Source organism: Lepus europaeus, chromosome 14, assembly GCF_033115175.1.
Source record: "Lepus europaeus isolate LE1 chromosome 14, mLepTim1.pri, whole genome shotgun sequence".
Classification (NCBI taxonomy): domain Eukaryota; kingdom Metazoa; phylum Chordata; class Mammalia; order Lagomorpha; family Leporidae; genus Lepus; species Lepus europaeus.
In genome coordinates, this window is record NC_084840.1 from 53840469 (window position 1) to 53860489 (window position 20021).

Below are 20021 nucleotides of genomic sequence, written 5' to 3' on the forward strand. Positions count from 1 at the left end.
GAATTCATTTGCCTTAGCTGTAGGATTCATGGCAGCTCCCTTCTTCAAAGCCAGCAAGTAAAGGCAGATGCTTGGTGCAGCAGTCAAAACGGCACTTGAAACACTCCCATCCCATACTAGAATACCTGGGTTTGTATCCAGGATCCATTTTTGATTCCAGCTTGTTGCTAATGCGCACCCTAGGAAGCAGCAGGTGATGACTCAAGTACTTGGATCCTGGCCACGCTTGTTAGTAGGAGACCCAGATTGTGTCCCAGGCTCTCGGCTATGGCCTGGCCCTGCCCCTGCCCCTATTGTTGTAGGCATATGGAGACTGAACAAGCTGATGGAAGATGCCTTTCTGTCTGTCTTTGTCTTCCTCTCTTGTCTCTCTGCCTTTCAAATAAAACCAAAGAAGAAGAAAAAAAGCCAGCAAAAAGGGCAGGAAAATGGGGTAGGGGCAGGTTCTAGTGCTAGTCTGTGCGCAAGATAGCCTTGCAAAATGCAGGCACAAGAATGACATCTCAGTGTTGTAGTCATAGTCTGCTGGCTAGGAGGATGTCACAGACCTGGGCAGCACTCAAGGGACAGGGATCATACAAGGCTGAATGCCAGGAGGCAAGGATCATAGCGCCATCTTGACATCTGTCTGCACCAAGTGTGTATTTTTTCTTTATTCAGCTTTTTCAGTCATCATAACTATTTTCATATTCAAATACATCATTGAATGTATAATAGCTCATTCGCTTATATTGTGGAAGAGTAAGTATTCCATTGTATGAATTTACCACTATTTATCCATTCGTATGTTGATAGCCATTTGGGTTGTTGTTTCCTGTAATAAAATTGCTATGAACATTTGTGTATCAGTCTTTCTCTGGATATATATTTCCTTTTCTCTTAGGTAATATCTAGGTATGATATGGTTGGATCATGGTAGGTGTATGTTTAACTTTTTCAACGTGGTTGAATCATGTTACAGTCCCAAGAACATGGAGAGTTGCACCAATACGAGAGTTCAGTTTTTTCACATCTTTGCCAACATTTAGTAAGGTCAATCTGTTTCATTTTAGTTCTAATAGCTGTATAGTGTTATCTTGCAATTAAAAAAAAATTTACTTATTTATATATTTGAGAGGCAGGGAGACACAGAAAGTTCCTATCTGCTACTTCACTCCTCAGATACCCAAAACAATGGTTTGGGCTGAGGCCAAAGTTGGAACCCAATAACTTGAAACCATCACTACTGCCTCCCAAGGTGCACATTAGCAGGAAGGTAGAATCGAAAGTAGAAATTGACTTGAACTCAGGCACCCTGATACAGGATGTGGTCTTAACCACCGCACTAGTTGCCTGCCTTGCCATTTTAATTTGCGTTTCCCCAGTGACAACTGATACTGATCAGTTTTTCACGTGATTATTTGCCATTATTCTGTGTTCTTATTACACTAGATCTTAGCCAAAAGGCCATGAAGCAACTTTCTGTGTTCTTTAGTGAAGTTTGGATTCAGATTTTTGCCATTTTACTGTTGGTTGGCTCTTTTTCTTACTGTTACATTTGTAAAACATTCTGAATATATTCATGGACGGTTATTTTTTGAGTTATATCCCAACACTGCCACTGTCTATTTTATTCTAATAGTTCCATTTTGGCCACTGGTAACTCCTATGTCCTTTTGAATGACCCCTTAATTATTCTTTCCTTCCCATCCTATTGTGAACACTTTTGTCTTCACTTTCTTGCATTACAAGATCCTCCAAGCTGATTTCCTCATCTTGTATATTCCCTACCCTTGCCCTGGAATCAGCCATTTTTCCATGGTGCTCTGGTTGCTAGGTGTGCTCCCTGCTAATGGGTCTCCTGAACCATTTAGCACGTCCTTCAACTGTCTGTCATCATCTAGAAGTGTGGTTTCACTAGAGTAGGCCTTTACTTTTTCCATGCTTCTAGGTACCATTCTAGTAGGAAGTTTATGCATGTCCTGATCAACCCTATAATCAGAGTCCCTTGAACAATCACCCTCAGAATCCTATCCCGTGTGTACTCTGCAGGCTCCTACCAGTACATGCAAACTGGGGGGTTGTGGTGGGCGGTGCTGTGCTTACTCAGAAAGGCTAAGGCAATTCTGCAGGATCAGAGTGTTCAGGAGAATCTGGAGATCCAGGATTTTTCATAACATTAACCCAAAGGTTCCCATCCAGTAATTCAGGTCCCAGCCTTTCCTATTCAGGGGATTGGATTTGGCCTAGAAGACCTTCCTTCATTTGAAGTTTATTAGGGCTCAGCTACTCTGGAAATGAAGTCCTGAGCCATGTCCCAAGATTTCCCTGTCTTTGCTGCAGTAGATGAGACCTCATTTTCACACTTATCATTTTCAGTTTTTTATTGTAATTTTCCAGAAGTTCTACCTAACTTAGCAATAGTCATTTAATTCCATTGCTACTTTTACTACATTCCATTGCTACTCTCCCACCCCCAATGAAGGGGTTGATATATAGCACCAGCTAATGCATTTAATACATTCCCTTCTGAAGGTCTACTGTCCAAATCCACTATTTATAAAAGTTTTAACAGTTGGACCTGTGCCAAGACTAACACTACATCTATCACCAGTAAATGGGGTCCTTATTGACAACTGGACACCAGTGGCCCAGCTCCAAAGCCCCATGGTAGTTTCTACTTTCTCAAGCCATACCTGCTAATACTGTCAGATGGTTGGGTTTCCAGGTAAACAATTTTAAATGGAGTTTACCGTATGGATATTTGTTAAGGAGTTCACTGTGAACCAAAAGATAAAGAAATTGGGTTGGGGTGTCGGCGCCGTGGCTCACTTTGGTTAATCCTCAACCTACAGCGCCGACATCCCATATGGGCGCTGGGTTCTAGTCCCGGTTGCTCCTCTTCCAGTCCAGCTCTCTGCTGTGGCCCAGGAAGGCAGTGGAGGATGGCCCAAGTGCTTGGGCCCCTACACCAGCATAGGAGACCAGGAGGAGGCACTTGGCTCCTGGCTTTGGATCAGCGTAGCTCCAGCTGTAGCAGCCATTTGGGGGGTGAACCAATGGAAGAAAGACCTTTCTCTCTGTCTCTCTCTGTCACTGTCTGACTCTATCTGTCAAATAAATAATAATAATAATAATAATAATAATAATAAAAAGAAATTGGGTTGGGCCAAGGAAGGGATCAAGTTGTGATATGTGTCTACTGACAGCCTCAGCTGATCCCACAGAAGGCACTGGAGCTAGAATGGCCTTTCAGAGTTGTCTTGAGGTCAACAGAAATGGCCAGGCCATAACCAGTTCCTGGATGTGAGCTGCTCAGGAAAGGGTATGACCTTGAGCAAGGCAGTGTTACAGGGTCCCTGCCTATCACTCCTAACCATGCTCTATAAGGCTCATCTTTTGAGAAGAGAAGCTTTCTTAATGCTTGTCAGCAAGGAGACAGGAAAATATAATTCAAATCTGCCTCCCCAGTTAGGTGGTAGAGGAAAGCTTTATGGATTTGCTAGGAGAAAATCCGTGTGAGAAAATGCCCAACAAGGCACACTTTGATGGGCAAGACATAGTATCAGGCCAACATGGTAAGGTGCAATTTAATTCCTGATTTCCATTTTTTAATGAATCTCTCACTTCTGAAAGGAGCCTGATATACTCTGGTTCTGATGTTTTCTTTGGTTCTACCTATTGAGAGTTTTCCTCCATTCATACATGCCTTGGTTGTGTAACATATATAGTTCTCTGCTGTAGGTTTCTTCTGCACATGCCCAGCCATGTCCTAAAAGTGGGGACATATAAAAATATGCTCAGGCCCATTGTTGAAGCATAAGAAAGGGAAACATTCAGGAAAAGAATGGGAAACTATAACAGGGTATTATGTTTGGAGCATCAAAGAGAAATCCAGTAAATGAGAAGTGCAGTGTCAACAGCTCTTTGCAGGTAAAATAATCCCTCAAGGCACTGACAGCTTAATGTACTGACAGCACCACCTGTATTGAGATTCTCCAGAGAAACAGGACAATAGGGTATATATAAATATATCAGTATAAGAAGAGATTTATCATGGCAATTGGCTCATGTGATTATGGAGGCCTAGATGTCCCAGTACATACTGTCTACCGGCTAGAAAATCAGTGTATAATTCAGTCTGAGTCTAAGGTCCCAGAACCAGGAGCTCCAAATTTTGAGAGCAAGAGAACATGAATATTCCAACGAAAGAAGAGGGAGAATCTACCCTTCCTTCACCTTTTTGTTCTCTTTGTGCCCTCAATAGATTGGATGATGCCATTCCACATTGGTGAGGGCAGCCTTCTTCACCTAGATAACTAATTTAAATGCCAGTGTCTTCCAGAAACACCTTCCCAAACACACCTAGAGATAACAGGGTTTTAAGTTTTTCCTTTTTTTTTTTTTTTTTTTTTTTTGAGAGACAGATACACTCCCATCTGGTGGTTCACTCCCCAAATGCATATGGCAGCCCCCAGCTGGGACTGAATCCAGGGATCCAGAACTCAATTCAGGTTTCCTACATGGATGACAGAAACCCAGTCACTGAAGCCATCACTGCTGCCTCTCAAGGTCTGCATTATCATGAAGCTGGAGTCAGAAACAGAGTTGGTTATCAAACCCAGACACTACAATGTCAAATGTGGATGCCCTAACCAGTGTCCACACTGGTAAGTCAAACACCTGCCCCTAAATAAAAAAAAATAAATAAATAAAACCAGTCACAGACATGGAGAGAGACAGAGAGAGAGAGAAAGAAAGAAACCCCTATCTATATACTGGTTCAATCCCTAAATGCCTACAATGACCAGGACTAGACCAGGGCCAAAGCTGGGAAATGGTAAAGCAATCCAAGTCTTCCACCTGGAACCAATCACCAAACTGTCACCACTGTCTCTCAGGGTCTGCAGTGGCAACAAGATGATGTTAGGAGCCAGGCTCAAGAACTGAACCCATGTACTTTTGAAAGGGGACATGGACATCTTAACCATTAGAATAAACACCTACACCCTGTAATTAATATTTTACCAGGTTTGTGGGCATCCCTTAACCCAGTCATGCTGATACATAAAATTAGCCTTCCCCATACCAGAATCTCAGACTACAAGTGTTTTTTTTGAAGGAGGTCTTGGAGGCGTATCACAATGTGCACCACAGTTGAGTATTGCAACGGTGGAGGTAAGAGTCTATCAAAGGTGGTATAATAGGGATGAGGATGATGGCACAAATTTGAAACTGTGTGGGGGAATAAGGCCCACCAAGTTTTGGTGATTGTTTAGATTAGAAATGGATAATGATAGAACATGAATGGCTGAGAGGTGGTACTGTAAACAATTCACATAGAGAATTCGAGAAGAGAATAAATTTTTGTGCAGGAGATTATTAATTCCATTTCAGATAACTTGAATTTGATAAGATGTAGAACTGACCAGCATATAATTGGCAGCTGTTAAAAGACCATTTCTAGGATATCTACAGAACTTTTCATCCTATAGTTGCAGAATACACATTCTTCTCACCAGTTCATAGAACTTTCTCTAAGATAGGCCACATGCTAGGCCATAAAGCAAGTCTCAGCAAATTAAAAAAAAATATCAAAATCATACCATGCATCTTCTCTGACCATAATGGAATGAAGCTGGAAATCAACAACTCAGGAATCTCTAGAACATATACAAACACATGGAGACTGAACAATATGCTCCTGAATGAAAAGTGGGCCATTCAAGAAATTAAAAGAGAAATCATGGGGCCGGCACCATGGTGCAGTAGGTTAATCCTCCGCCTGCGGCGCTGGCATCCCATATGGCCACAGAGATCTAGTTCCGGTTGCTCCTCTTCCAGTCCAGCTCTCTGCTATAGCCTGGGAAAGCAGTGGAGGATGGCCCAAGTCCTTGGGCCCCTGTCCACGCATGGCAGACCTGGAAGAAGATCCTGCCTCCTGGCTTCAGATCGCTGCAGCTCTGGCCATTGCGGCCATTTGGGGAGTGAACCAGTGGAAGAAAGACCTTTCTCACTGTCTCTCTCTCTCTCTCACTGTCTGTAACTATACCTGTCAAATAAATAAATAAAATATTTTTTAAAAAATTAAAGGAGAAATTAAAAAAAATTCTGGAAATGAATTAAGATGACAATACAACATATCAAAACTCATGGGACACAGCAAAAGCAATGTTAAGAGGAAAGTTTATAGAAATAGGTGCTTACATCAAAAAATTGGAATAGCACCAAATAAATGAGCTATCAGTGCATCTCAAGGACCTAGGAAAACAACAGCAAACCAAAACTAAAACCAGTCGGAGAAAAGAAACAATTAAAAATCAGAAAAGAAATAAACAAAATTGAGACCAAAAAACAATACAAAAGATCAGTGGAACAAAGGGCTGGTTTTTTGAAAAAATAAGCAAAATTGACACACTATTGACCGAACTAACCAAAACAAGACTATTGGAACTCATAGAAAAGTTTGGTAAAGTGGACGGATATAGAGCCGGTGCCATGGCTCAATAGGCTAATCCTCCGACTAGCAGCACCGGCACACCAGGTTCTAGTCCTGGTCGGGGCGCCGGATTCTGTCCCAGTTGCCCCTCTTCCAGGCCAGCTCTCTGCTATGGCCTTGGAGTGCAGTGGAGGATGGTCCAAGTGCTTGGGCCCTGCACCCCATGGGAGACCAGGAGAAGCACCTGGCTCCAGCCTTTGGATCAGCGCGGTGCTCCGGCCACAGCGCGCCGGCTGCGGCGGCCATTTGAGGGTGAACCAGCGGCAAAAGGAAGACCTTTCTCTCTGTCTCTCACTGTCCACTCTGCCTGTCAAAAAAAAAAGTGGAAGGATATAAAATCAACACACAAAAATCAACAGCCTTTGTATACACAGACAATGCCATGGCTGAGAAAGAACTTCTAAGATCAATCCCATTCACAATAGCTACAAAAAAACCAAACACCTTGGAATAAATTTAATCAAGGATGTCAAAGATCTCCATGATGAAAATTATAAAGCATTAAAGAAAGAAATAGAAGATGACACAAAAAAATGGAAAATTTTTCCATGTTCATGGATTGGAAGAATCAGTATCATCAAAATGTCCATACTACCAAAAGCAATTTACAGGTTCAATGGAATATCCATCAAAATACCAACTACATTATTTTCAGATATAGAAAAAATGATGCTGAAATTCATATGGAAACACAGGAGACCCCAAATAGCTAAAGCAATTTTATACAATAAAAACAAAGCTGGAAGCATCACAATACCAGATTAAATTTTTTTTTTTTTTGACAGGTAGTATGATAGTGAGAGAGAGAGAGACAGAGAGAAAGGTTTTCCTTTGCAGTTGGTTCACCCTTCAATGGCTGCCACACTGCGGGCAGAGCACTGTGCTGATCCAAAGGCAGAAGCCAGGTGCTTCTCCTGGTCTCCCGTGGGGTGCAGGGCCCAAGCACTTGGGCCATCCTCCATTGCACTCCCAGGCCACATCAGAGAGCTGGCCTGGAAGAGGGGCAACCAGGACAGAATCCGGCGCCCCAACTGAGATTACAACCCGGTGTGCCAGCGCCGCAAGGTGGAGGATTAGCCTATTGAGCCATGGCGCCGGCAATACCAGATTTTTTTTTTTTTTTTTTTTTTTTTTTTTTTTTTTTTTTTACAGGCAGAGTGGCTAGTGAGAGAGAGAGAGAGACAGAAAGGTCTTCCCTTTTTGCCATTGGTTCACCCTCCAATGGCCGCTGTGGCTGCCGCATCATGCTGATCCGAAGCCAGGAGCCAGGTGCTTCTCTTGGTCTTCCATGGGGTGCAGGGCCCAAGCACTTGGACCATCCTCCACTGCACTCCAGGGCCATAGCAGAGAGCTGGCCTGGAAGAGGGGGCAACCGGGATAGAATCCGGTGCCCCGACCGGGACTAGAACCCAGTGTGCCGGCGCTGCAAGGCGGAGGATTAGCCTGTTAAGCCACGGCGCTGGCAATAATACCAGATTTTAAGACATATCACAGGGCACTTATACTTAAAACAGCCTGGTACTGGTACAAAAATCAATGGAAAGGCCTCTGCCTCTCTGTAACTCTACCTTTGAAATTAACTAATAAATCTTTTAAAAAAGAAATTATGGGATATGTACACTGTGGAATACTACACAGAGATTGAAAAAAAAAAAAATCCTGTGATTTGTAACAAAATGGATGAAACTGGAAAACATCATACTTAGTAAAATAAGCCAGTCACATAAGGACAAATACCATATGTTCTCCCTGATCTTTGCTAGCTAATAGAGCACCTAAAAGGTAATCTACAGAAGTGAAATTGACTCTTTGAGATACAATGATTTTGAAGAGCCCTTGTCTCAACTGTTGAGGAACAGTTTTTTTTTTTTTTTTTTATTCTACTTGTTGAACTCTTTACTTAGTATAGATTAATCATATGTGTATAAAGTTAACTGAAAATAGATCTGGGGAGGGGCCGGCACTGTGGCGCAGCAGCTGAAAGTGTTGGCCTGAAGCGCTGGCATCCCATATGGGCACCAGTTCAAATCTGGGCTGCTGCACTTCCCATCCAGCTCTCTGCTATGGCCTGGGAAAGTAGTAGAAGATGGCCTAAGTCCTTCGGCCCCTGCACCCACGTGGGAGACCCGGAAGAAGCTCCTGGTTCCTGGCTTCGGATTGGCGCAGCTCCAGCCATTGAGGCCAACTGGGGAGTGAACCATCAGATGGAAGACCTCTCTCTCTCTGTCTCTCCTCTCTCTGTGTAACTGACTTTCAAATAAACAAATAAATCTAAAAGAAAGAAAGAAAGAAAGAAAGAAAGAAAGAAAGAAAGAAAGAAAGAAAGAAAAAAAGAAAGAAAGAAAGAAAGAAAGAAAGAAAGAAAGAAAGAAAGAAAGAAAGAAAGAAAGAAAGAAAGAAAGAAAGAAAATAGATCTGGGGTCAGCACTGTTGCACAGTGGGGTAGTCCTCTGCCCACAGTGCCAGCATCTCTAATGGGTTTTAGTCCCAGCTGCTCCTCTTTGGATCCAGCTCTCTGCTGTGGCTTGGGAAATCAGTGGAGGATGACCCAGGTCCTTGGGCCCCTGCGATCCTGTGGGGGACCCGGAGGAGGCTCCTGGCTCCTATCTTCATATTGGCCCAGCTCCAGCCGTTGCAGCCATTTGGGGAGTGAACCAGAGGATGGAAGACCTTTCTCTGTCTCTCCCTCTCACTATCTGTAACTCTACCTGGCAAATAAATAAATAAATAATCTTAGAAAAATAAAAAGAAAACAGGCCGACGCCACGGCTCAATAGGCTAATCCTCCGCCTAGCGGCGCAGAAACACCAGGTTCTAGTCCCGGTTGGGGAGCCGGATTCTGTCCCGGTTGGCCCTCTTCCAGGCCAGCTCTCTGCTGTGGCCAGGGAGTGCAGTGGAGGATGGCCCAAGTCCTTGGGCCCTGCACCCCATGGGAGACCAGGAGAAGCACCTGGCTCCTGCCATCGGATCAACGCGGTGCGCCGGCCGCAGCACGCCGGCCGCGGTGGCCATTGGAGGATGAACCAAACGGCAAAAGGAAGACCTTTCTCTCTGTCTCTCTCTCTCACTGTCCACTCTGCCTGTCAAAAATAAAAATAAATAAATAAATATAAGAAAAATAAAAATAAAATAGACCATAGTAAAAAGTAAGAATAGGAATAGTAGAGGGAGGAGGAAGAGGGGTGGGAGTGTGGGTGGGAGGGTGGGTATGGTGGGAAGAATCACTGTGTTCCTAAAGTTGTACTTATGAAATGCATGAAGTTTGGATACCTTAAGTAAAAGGTTTCTGGGAGAACAAAAAGAAAACATAGGTGGAAAAATGGAACCAGAAGGTAATGATATTTCCCACAAGTGTTTGGGGAAAAAGACTGTTTCAATCTAAGTTCTTTTTTTTTTTTGGACAGGCAGAGTTACACAGTGAGAGAGAGAGAGACAGAGAGAAAGGTCTTCCTTCCGTTGGTTCACCCCTCAAATGGCCGTTATGGATCCGAAGCCAGGAGCCAGGTGCTTCCTCCTGGTCTCCCATGGGGTGCAGGGCCCAAGCACGTGGGCCATCCTCCACTGCCTTCCTGGGCCACAGCACAAAGCTGGACTGGAAGAGGAGCAACCGGGACAGAACCGGCGCCCCAACCAGGACTAGAACGCAGAGTACTGGCGCCGCAGGCAGAGGATTAGCCTAGTGAGCCACAGCGCCAGCCTCAATCGGAGTTCTAAAATCTACTTTAGATTCCAAATGAAGTAGGCAGGCATACAGGTTAAAATTGTTGAATTTGTGAACTGGAAGACCACACCTTTTGCCATGCCCCTGTGTGACCTCATGCCCCTACCTGATACCTTTGCCACGCCCCTGTGTGACCTCATTCCCCTACCTGGCCACACCTGGGTACCCACCAGCCAATCAGGTTAATTAACCACTCACCTTTGGAGTGGGTTAAAAGCTGGAACATGGTGTGGCCTGGCCGGCTCTTCTGCCCTGGCCTCTTGTCAGGTGGGGGCTTGCTGTAGCCCCGCACCTCCAGGGCGCATGGCCTTCAGGCCATGTGCTTTAAGGCTTCCTGGCCCAGATACAGGCCTAGATGCTCTTCCACGTGGCTGGCTCCTGGTGCTTGATATGAACCCCCATTCACCTCCTCTTTCTTAAATAAAGCTGTCACTCTCCTATGCATCTTTCTCACTAAATAAAAGCTTAAAATGTACCATGCTGCCTCGTTTATCTGTGCCGGTATTTAGAATTCTTCTCTAAATATTAGGCAAGAACCCTCTTGGGCTTATTAATATTGGGGATTTAGTAATAAGCCCGTGGTGAAATCTTATGGCACCCCAAATTCCGGTAGTACATGTGAAGCAGGCAGGCATACAGGTTAAAATTGATCAGATTTGTGAACTGGAAGACCACGCCTTCGCCACGCCCATGTGTGGCCTCATTCCCCTACCTGGCCATACGTGGGTGCCCACCAGCCAATCAGGTTAATTAACCACTCCCCTTTGGTGTGGGTTAAAAGCCGGGACACAGTGTGGTCCGGCCCTGCTCCTTTTCCCTGGCCTCTTGCTGGGAAGGGGGCTTGTTGTAGCCCCGCGCCTCCAGGGCGTATGGCCTTTGGGATTTAGTAATATATAACCCGAGGTTGCCCCAGGCTCAGCGCCAGATCTGGGCATGTGCGTGGCTTTATCATGCTGGGGTTCCAAGGGCAGTTCGCACTGAGCTCCCGGGGGGCCTTCCCAGCCTGGCGGGGGCATACGTGGTTTGCGCCAGCCTATTGGAACATGGCCGACCTTCGCGGCTTTCCTGCACCAGGGTTCCAAAGGCGGCAGCCATTACCCAGCTTGCTCAAAGCAAGCTGAGATGGATGTGGGGAGAGGAGCTAGTGTGGTAATCAACCACGGGGCCAGAGCCACCCTGCCCTGGGGGAGAAGAGCAGCTTGCTCAAGCAAAAGATAAGCGAGATTTTTTTTTTCCTTCTTTCTCTTTTCTCTTGCTAGTAGCTTTTTAAAAAAGGAAGGGCTTTTTTTTTTTTTTTTTTTTTGGTTTCTGGCTTTAAGGACTTTGGTGATGTTGCTAGTGCAATGTAATAAGAAATGTAAAAGATTTACAAGGAGGAAAAACTCCTAAGGAAAACATTTCTCCTTGTCCCTGGCCTTATCGTACAAGCTTTCAATTGCTAATTTCGAATTGGAGAGCTTGTCTGGTTGCTTAGAAACCTGTTAGTGTCAGGGAGGAGGAGCTTTTAAACAGGAAGCTCTACTTCTGTCGTGGAGGGTGGAACTTCCACCCTCACAGAAAGATGGGCAACAGACTCTGCCCCAAGATGGTGGCCCCCATGGCCCACCACATGCTACGTGCCTGATTAATAGAGCGATATATGCATTAAGCTCTATAATAGGCATAGTAGCTCTGAGATGTCAGATTATTGGTTATATCAGTTATATCAGAGATATAACTGGGCCGAAAGCTTATCCCTATTTACCTCCTGTCTCCCCAGGTTACAAAGTACTTTAACTATGGGTAGTTCTACATCTGCTCATTTGGAGACTCCCTGAAAGATCTACAGGTATTAACTGGAAGACCCTTCAACTAGATGGGATTAAGGAATTATAATTAATACAATGTATCCATGTAAAATGCTTAAGAATAATTAAGCTCATGAAGAGCTCTGTTTTTATTTCCTCAGGTCCTAGAGAGAGACTGTTGAGCTATATAGCTCTACATGCATTCTTATGGACTTCTAAGGGTACAGTTTAAAACTTGCTATGGGATGGCAAATCCCCTTGGGGTAGATGGTAATGGTAACATCTTAAGTTTTAAAGCAATCATATAGGCGGGATTAAGTGTTTATTACATCTAATAATAAAGAGGAGTAAATGCTCCAACATGGGAAGGAGTCCATACAGCAGACTCATAGAATGGCAATCGCCTTAAGTAACACTCAGTGACCTAAAGATCAGCCCTAAAGGCATTCTGGTCTGGCTGTTAAGGCCACAAGAACATTTCAGGCATGGAAAGCCAGGACACTGTGCAGAAAGTGTCTCTATGTAGAGAAGCTCCCTGGGTGTGACCCCAGTGGAAAAGAGTGGCCATCAAAGAAGGATGGACTTTTCTCCGGAGGAGGAGAAAACTTTCACTTTGCTTATGGCCTTGTTGAATACTGAGGGAGTTTGTGGAACTCAGAAGGCTTTCATGGCCTAGGCAGCTCATGTCAAGAGCCTCGGGTGATCACTGACGTCACACGTAAGAGTGTTAATTGTTAAATTAACAACAGGAGTCACTGTGTACTAACTTCCCATGTAGGACCTCTGTTCTCAAAAGAGCTACAGTATTAACTTTAATGGAAAAACTTAATCCCAAAGATTTGCTTTGCTCTATTGTGTGATATTATGTATTGTATCTTCTAGTTATGTCTAAGTGTCAGACTCCATTACCTGTGTTTTTAGGTATTTATTTAAGGTTTAGTAAGTGCCTCAAATGGGAAATCTTGCATGCATGTCTCTCTGTGAAATTCCTATCTAGTATGTTTTAACATAGGGTCAGATATTTAAAGACAGCCAAGGAGATTTCTGAGAATGCCAAAGTTCTATGGACTTTGGGTTCCAAGATTTGGATTCCAGGCTTTTGTGTATAGCTTTAAAGACACCCTAATACAGTCCCCGTATTGAAAAGAGCTGCAAAAGTTGTTTCAGAGAACTAAGGAGCTTCTAAATAAAAGCTCTGGTATTGGGAATTGCTGATGACAGGATTCTATGGAATTTGAATTCCAAGATTTGGATTCCAAACTTTTGTATATATATAGCTTTAAAGAGGCCCTGACGCAGACTCCGTCCTGAAAAGGGTAGCTACAAGAGTTAGGGATTCCAGCATTTGGATTCTAAGCCTTGTGTTTGCTTAAAAGCCTCTGAAACAGACACTGTGCTGGACAGGGGAGCTGCAAAGGTGTTCCAAGGAATCAAGGAGTTTTTAACAAAAACTCCAACATTAGAAATTCCTGAGCAAGCCATTCAAAGATCCTCTTCAGATCAGCTTCAGCATAAATGAAAGGGACCTTACCAGGTGCTACTGAGCACGACTACCTCTGTGAAATTAGGATTAAACTTCTACCTCTTAAGTCTTCACAGGTGAATACGAAAGACATGCCTTACTGTTCCTATAAGCCAATCAGAAACTAAGTACTTCAAAGCAAAAGGATAAGTAAAACTTTAGCCTTTGTCTCCTTAAGGCAAACATGCTGCACCTGCCTTCCTTGATTATCTCTTAAGAACTGTTATTGAGGATAAAGCTACCTAATGATTTCTTCTATTATTCTCTATACTCAAGCTAAATGGATTTATAATCTACATAAGGGTGGCCTACCACCACCCACTATCTGGGAATCTGTAAGATACGTTGTTTTTATCTAAAGGGGCACCCCACTTACAATTGGTTTTGTTCCAGTTTTGCTTATACTAATTAACAACTTACATGTTTCAGAACTCAACTTCTGGGAGTAACTGACCACACAGGGGACACAGACCTTGGCAATGACCAAGGCTGCATCAGCTCACAAAGCAAATTTGTTAGAATAGGCAGAGACCTCCAGACCCTGGGTAGGCAGGGCTTGCATTTCGCCCCTCATAAGCAGGAAGCAGTTACAGAAGAGATGGTTTGACATCCATCAACTTCCCTTAGGATTAAGGGATGGAGTCTCTGAGGGGGGAATGAAGTATACAGGCATACAGGTTAAAATTGATCAGATTTGTGAACTGGAAGACCATGCCTTCGCCATGCCCCTGCGTGGCCTCATGCCCCTACCTGGCCACACCTGGGTACCCACCAGCCAATCAGGTTAATTAACCACTCCCCTTTGGAAGTGGGTTAAAAGCCGGGACACAGTGTGGCCGGGCCCTGCTCTTTTTCTCTGGCCTCTTGCTAGGAAGGGGCTTGCTGTAGCCCCGCGCCTCCAGGGCGCATGGCCTTTGGGCCAAGTGCTTTAAGGCTTCCTGGTCTAGATGCTGTTCCAAGTAGCTGGTCCTGGTGCTTGGTATGAACCCCTAATTACCTCTCTATCTTAAATAAAGCTCTCACTCTCCTATGCATCTTTCTCACTAAATAAAAGCTTAAAATGTACCATGCTGCCTCATTTATCTGAGCCAGTATTTAGAATTCTTCTCTAAATATTAGGCAAGAACCCTCTTGGGCTTATTAATATCGGGGATTTAGTAATAAGCCCATGGTGAAATCTTATGGCACCCCAAATTCCAGTAGCACATGTGGCATCCTGGATAGCATTTCTAGGGAACTTTAAGGGGCCACATTTTAGTGTAAATTTTAGGGGGTCTTGTCCGATTTCACAAGTATTATTTTGGAATCAAATCTGTTGCAGCTAGCATTTATTGCTAATATTGTTTTATTGCTCATTTTCATATGTGTTAAGCAGTACCTGATAATAACCTGCAATATCTTTATTTTTTTTATTTTTTATTTTTGACAGGCAGAGTGGATAGTGAGAGAGAGACAGAGAGAAAGGTCTTCCTTTTTGCCGTTGGTTCACCCTCCAATGGCCACTGCGGCCAGCACATCGCGCTGATCCGAAGCCAGGAGCCAGGTGCTTCTCCTGGTCTCCCGTGTGGGTGCAGGGCCCAAGCACTTGGGCCATCCTCCTCTGCCTTCCCGGGCCATAGCAGAGAGCTGGCCTGGAAGAGGGGCAACCGGGATAGAATCTGGCGCCCTGACCGGGACTAGAACCCAGTGTGCCGGCGCCGCAAGGCAGAGGATTAGCCTGTTAAGCCACGGCGCCGGCCAATATCTTTCATCTTAAAATATTTTGTGTTTATCTTTTGCTCAGCCTAAATGAAATGAAGGATTATGAGTTTTAATTTGACCTATTAATGATGGACTCTATAGTGAGTAGGTCTGTCTGTACTGTTAGTAACCAAAATTCTGCTGAAACTAATTTAATCATAAAAGGAATGGGCTGCAGTTCTAGAAGTTAGGGTCCATTCTTGTTGGGGGGAAATGTGAGAAGTCAAATGGATTAATACGCAGTCTGGAAATTGAGGGTGGAAAATGCTCCCCCTAAAATTTATCCTTAGCAAGGTCAGAACTGCTTGCCTGCCTACTCCTTGGGAGCTTTCAATCTTATGAGAACAGCAAATAAGTGGTGACTACCCTTCTGAGCTCCCAGTTTATTGTGAAAACAAATTAGGTATCCCACCACTGTGATGGGTCTTTTATTTTATCTGGAGCAAGCCAGACAAGATAAAGGATTGCAAAACGGGTTTTGTCCCTGCCTTGTAACTGAATGTCAATCTGATTGTCAAGTTTTTTTTTTCCAAAATTTTGCTGCCACTGACCACTTCCAGGTATTTTCCTCCTTGGAAGCCCCCCTCTATTCCCCTCTGGCTGGAGGTCTTTTACTCCAATAAATCTTGCTTTTAAATCTCAAAAAAAAAAAAAAAAAAAAAAAAAAAAAAAAAAAAAAAAGGAATGGGCTGCAGTATGTAACTGGGAAAAGCAGAGATGTCTCTGGTTTTAGGCTTCACTTAATCTTGAGGCACAAATGGCTAATTCCCTCCATCATTTCCCTCACAGCTCTGTTTGACTTCACTTGGTTGTGTGTTTTGTTGGTTTGGGTTCTTTTGTTGGTTTTGTTTTGATTTAAAGGGAGAGAGAGAAAGAATGAGCTTTCATTGACAGTTGACTTCAACAGCCAGGCTTAGGCCAGGTCAAAGCCAGGAGACTAGAATTCAATCCATGTCTCCCATGTGGGTGGCAGGGAGTCGACTATTCAAGCCATCATCTCCTGTGCATCTTAGGCTGCACATTAATAGGTAGCTGGATCAGAAGTGGAACAAGGACTCAAACCCAGGTACTATGATACTGAGTGTGGGCATCTCAAGTGGTAAGTTAACCACTGTGCCAAATGCCCACCTTTCACTTTTTTATGTTATCCTCATTCTTTCATGCTAAAGACAAGTATTTTTCATGTGGCAGGGAAAATGGCTATTGGTATCCAAAATCTGTACCAGCTGGAGAAACAACCAATAGGATTTGTGTATATATTAAGTAGGCGGGCATACAGGTTAAAATCCATTAGGTTTGTGAGCTGTAAGACCACGCCTTCACCACGCCCCTGTGTGACCTCATGCCCCTATCTGGCCACACCTGTGTGCCCACCAGCCAATCAGCTTAATTAACCACTCTCCTTTGGAAGTGGGTTAAAAGCCTAGGACACGGTGTGTCCACTCTATCTCTTCTTTGCCCTGGCCTCTTGCCAGGAGAGGGCTGGCTGTAGCCCTGCACCTTCAGGGCGTGTGGCCTTCAGGCAACCTGCTCTAGGCTTCCTGACCTAGATGCTCCTCCATGTGACTGGTTCCTGGTGCTCTGTATGAACCCAGATTTACCCCTCTCTTAGATAAAGCTCTCACTCTCCTATGCATCTTTCGCACTAAATAAAAACACAAAATGTACCGTGCTGCCTCATTTATTTATGCCAGTATTTAGAATTCTTCTCTAAATATTTTTTTTCTTCTTTTTTTTATTTTTTGACAGGCAGAGTGGACAGTGAGAGACAGAAAGGTCTTCCTTTCCTCCAATAGCTGCTGTGGCCTGCACGCTGCAGCCGGCGCACCACGCTGATCCGAAGCCAGGAGCCAGGTGCTTCTCCTGGTCTCCCATGGGGTGCACGGCCCAAGCACTTGGGCCATCCTCCACTGCACTCCCGGGCCACAGCAGAGAGCTGGCCTGGAAGAGGGGCAACCAGGACAGAATCCGGCGCCCCGACTGGGACTAGAACCCAGTGCGCCGGCGCCGCAGGCGGAGGATTAGCCTATTGAGCCGCAGCGCTGGCCGAATTCATCTCTAAATATTAGGCAAGAACCCTCTTGGGTTTATTAATATTGGGGATTTATTAATAAGCATATAGTGATATCGTGTGGCACCCCAAATTCTGGTAACATGTGGCATCCCAGATGGTGCTTCTGGGGAACTTTAGGGGGCCACATTTTCATATATATTTTAGGTGTCACTTCTGATATCATATTTACATATATCCATATATGAAGAGATTGATTTGAAAGAATTGTTCTATAACCATTATTGAAGACAGTATGAGAATGCAATAAAAAACTAAAAATGGGTCAGCATCATAGTGCATCTGGTTAACCCACCAGTTTGCAACTCTGCTTTCCCCTATCAGAGTATCCATTTGAATCCTGGTTGTTCCACCTGCTAATGTGCCTGGAAAAGCAGTGGAAGATGGCCCAATTACTTGGGAGATTGAGATAGAGTACTGGACTCCTGGCTTAGCTCTGGCGCTTGTAACTATTTGGGGAGTGAGCCAGCAGATGCAAAATCTCTCTCTCTCTCCCTCTCTCTCTCTCTCTCTTTCTCCTACTTTGCTTTTAAAATAAATAAGTGATTAAATAAATCTTTTTTAAAAAAATAAAAATAGAGCTACCATGATCCAGCAATCCAACTACTGGGTATATAGCCAAAGGAAAGGAAATTAGGATGTCAAGGAGATAATCTCACTGTCATGTTCATTGTAATAGCCAAGACTTGGAATCAACCTATGTTGATCAAAGAATGAAAGGATAAAGAAAAGTGGTATCTATACACAGTGGAATACTATTCAACTTTAAAAAGATGGAAATCCTTCTGGGAGAAACCCAGAAGACATTATGCTAAGCAAAATATACCAGGCACAGACAAATACTGCATGTTCTCACTTAAGTGCATATGTGGAATCTAGAAAGGTTAGACTAATTGAAACTGAGAATAGTGATCACCAGGGGCTGGTGGGGTGGAGTAGGGAGATTTGGGGAGATGTTGGACAAATGACATAAAATTTCAGTTAGGAGAAATAAGTTCAGGAAACCTACTTTACAGCATGGTGACAAGAGTTAATAATGTATTCTTGAAAATCGTGGAGAGTACATTTTAAGTGTTCTTCCCATCAAAAAAAAATGAGGTAATGAATATGTTAATTAACTTCACTTAACCATTCCACAATGTACATCTATTTTAACACATCATGTTGTACACAATTTTTGTCAGTTAAGTAAAAGGAGAGTAGGTTTTTGGTACAATGGTTAAGATGCCTCTAAGGACACTTGCATTCCATATAGGAGTGCCTGGGCTCAAGTCCTGACATGCTTCTGCACCCCTGGGAGGCAGCAGGTGATGGCTCAACTACCTGGGTCTGTGCCACCCACATGGGAGTCCTAGTTGAGTTCTGATCTGGCTTCAGCCTGACAACATTTGGGGGAGTGAATCAGGGATCTCGCTCGCTTGCTCTCCCTCCCTGTCAAATATTTTTTTTTTTTTTTTTTTGACAGGCAGAGTGGATAGTGAGAGAGACAGAGAGTGCCTACCTATCCTGGTCTCCCATGGGGTGCAGGGCCCAAGCACTTGGGCCATCCTCCACTGCACTCCCTGGCCACAGCAGAGAGCTGGCCTGGAAGAGGGGCAGCCGGGACAGAACCGGCGCCCCTACCGGGACTAGAACTCAGTGTACCGGCGCCGCAACGCGGAGGATTAGCCTAGTGAGCCGCGGCGCCGGCCCCTGCCTACCAAATTTTAAGAAGCATGTTGACATGCTGAGATCCTTGGTCTCCTGAGTTTCATGTCCACCTTTAAGGCAAGGAGGCTGTTTTCCTTTTTCTTGCTTGAACCCTTTGCCCCTTGTAGGATCATCACAGAAACAAGCCTTACACATGGACATAATACAAATTCTGACAAAGCCAAATGCATGAAGCACATTTCAATGTTTCAATGTTTCTGCCTCTAAAACCTGGCAGCTGGCTTGATGTGCAAATTGATCATCTTTACAGAGAAAGTTATGGCAAAAAGAGCAATTGAATATTCTGTCTCCATGATCCCATAACCTCATTCACACTCAGCCCACTCAACATCAGTTAAAGGACTGGCACAGGCAAGTATACTGAGACATTTGCCACCATGGAATACCCATGCTTCCCAGAAATCTTAGCGTGCACCCACCATCGCACAACCAGTACTGTACATGCCAGCATGCTTTTTGACATAATCAGAAGACTTCACCATGAACGTTGTTTTTCCAAACTGTGCACAAACTGATCACTTCTGTACAGCATTACAAGAATAGTAAAACACTCTATTCTTCTGCCATCTCTGGCATTCATGGGTATTTAGCTAAATCCACAGTGCTTTTCTTGATGCTCTTAGTTGTTTTTCTCATTTCTGACCTTCCTCACACTGCTCTTGTTTTTTAGGCATTTCCCCCTCCTTCTCATGTGGGCACCAGGCTGACCTTGCTCCCCCTCGTGGGGAGGCTGGGCTCACTCCCAGGGCTGAGTGACAGGGAATGTTGTGAGGCTGCCCACCACCACAGTAAATCCAGCTTGAGAGCCAGGACTCCAGGGAAGGAGCTAGGAGGACCTAGGAAGACAGACACAGATGGTTTCAGGCACTAGGAGGTGGGCCAGATTGATTTTTTTTTCTCATATAAACCTTTTTTTAGATTGGCCTTATGAAGAATTATTCATAACCTAAATTCCTTTGGTGTCTAGTGACACTGAGATCAAAGAAATCTCC

The 20021-nt window shown here is 44.2% G+C and overlaps 1 pseudogene; it reads right to left on the reverse strand.

The window, feature by feature from the left end:
• Positions 1–1766: 1766 nt before the first annotated feature.
• Positions 1767–19703, reverse strand: LOC133773432 (zinc finger protein 330-like; annotated as a pseudogene).
• Between the last annotated feature and the right edge of the window lie 318 nt (positions 19704–20021).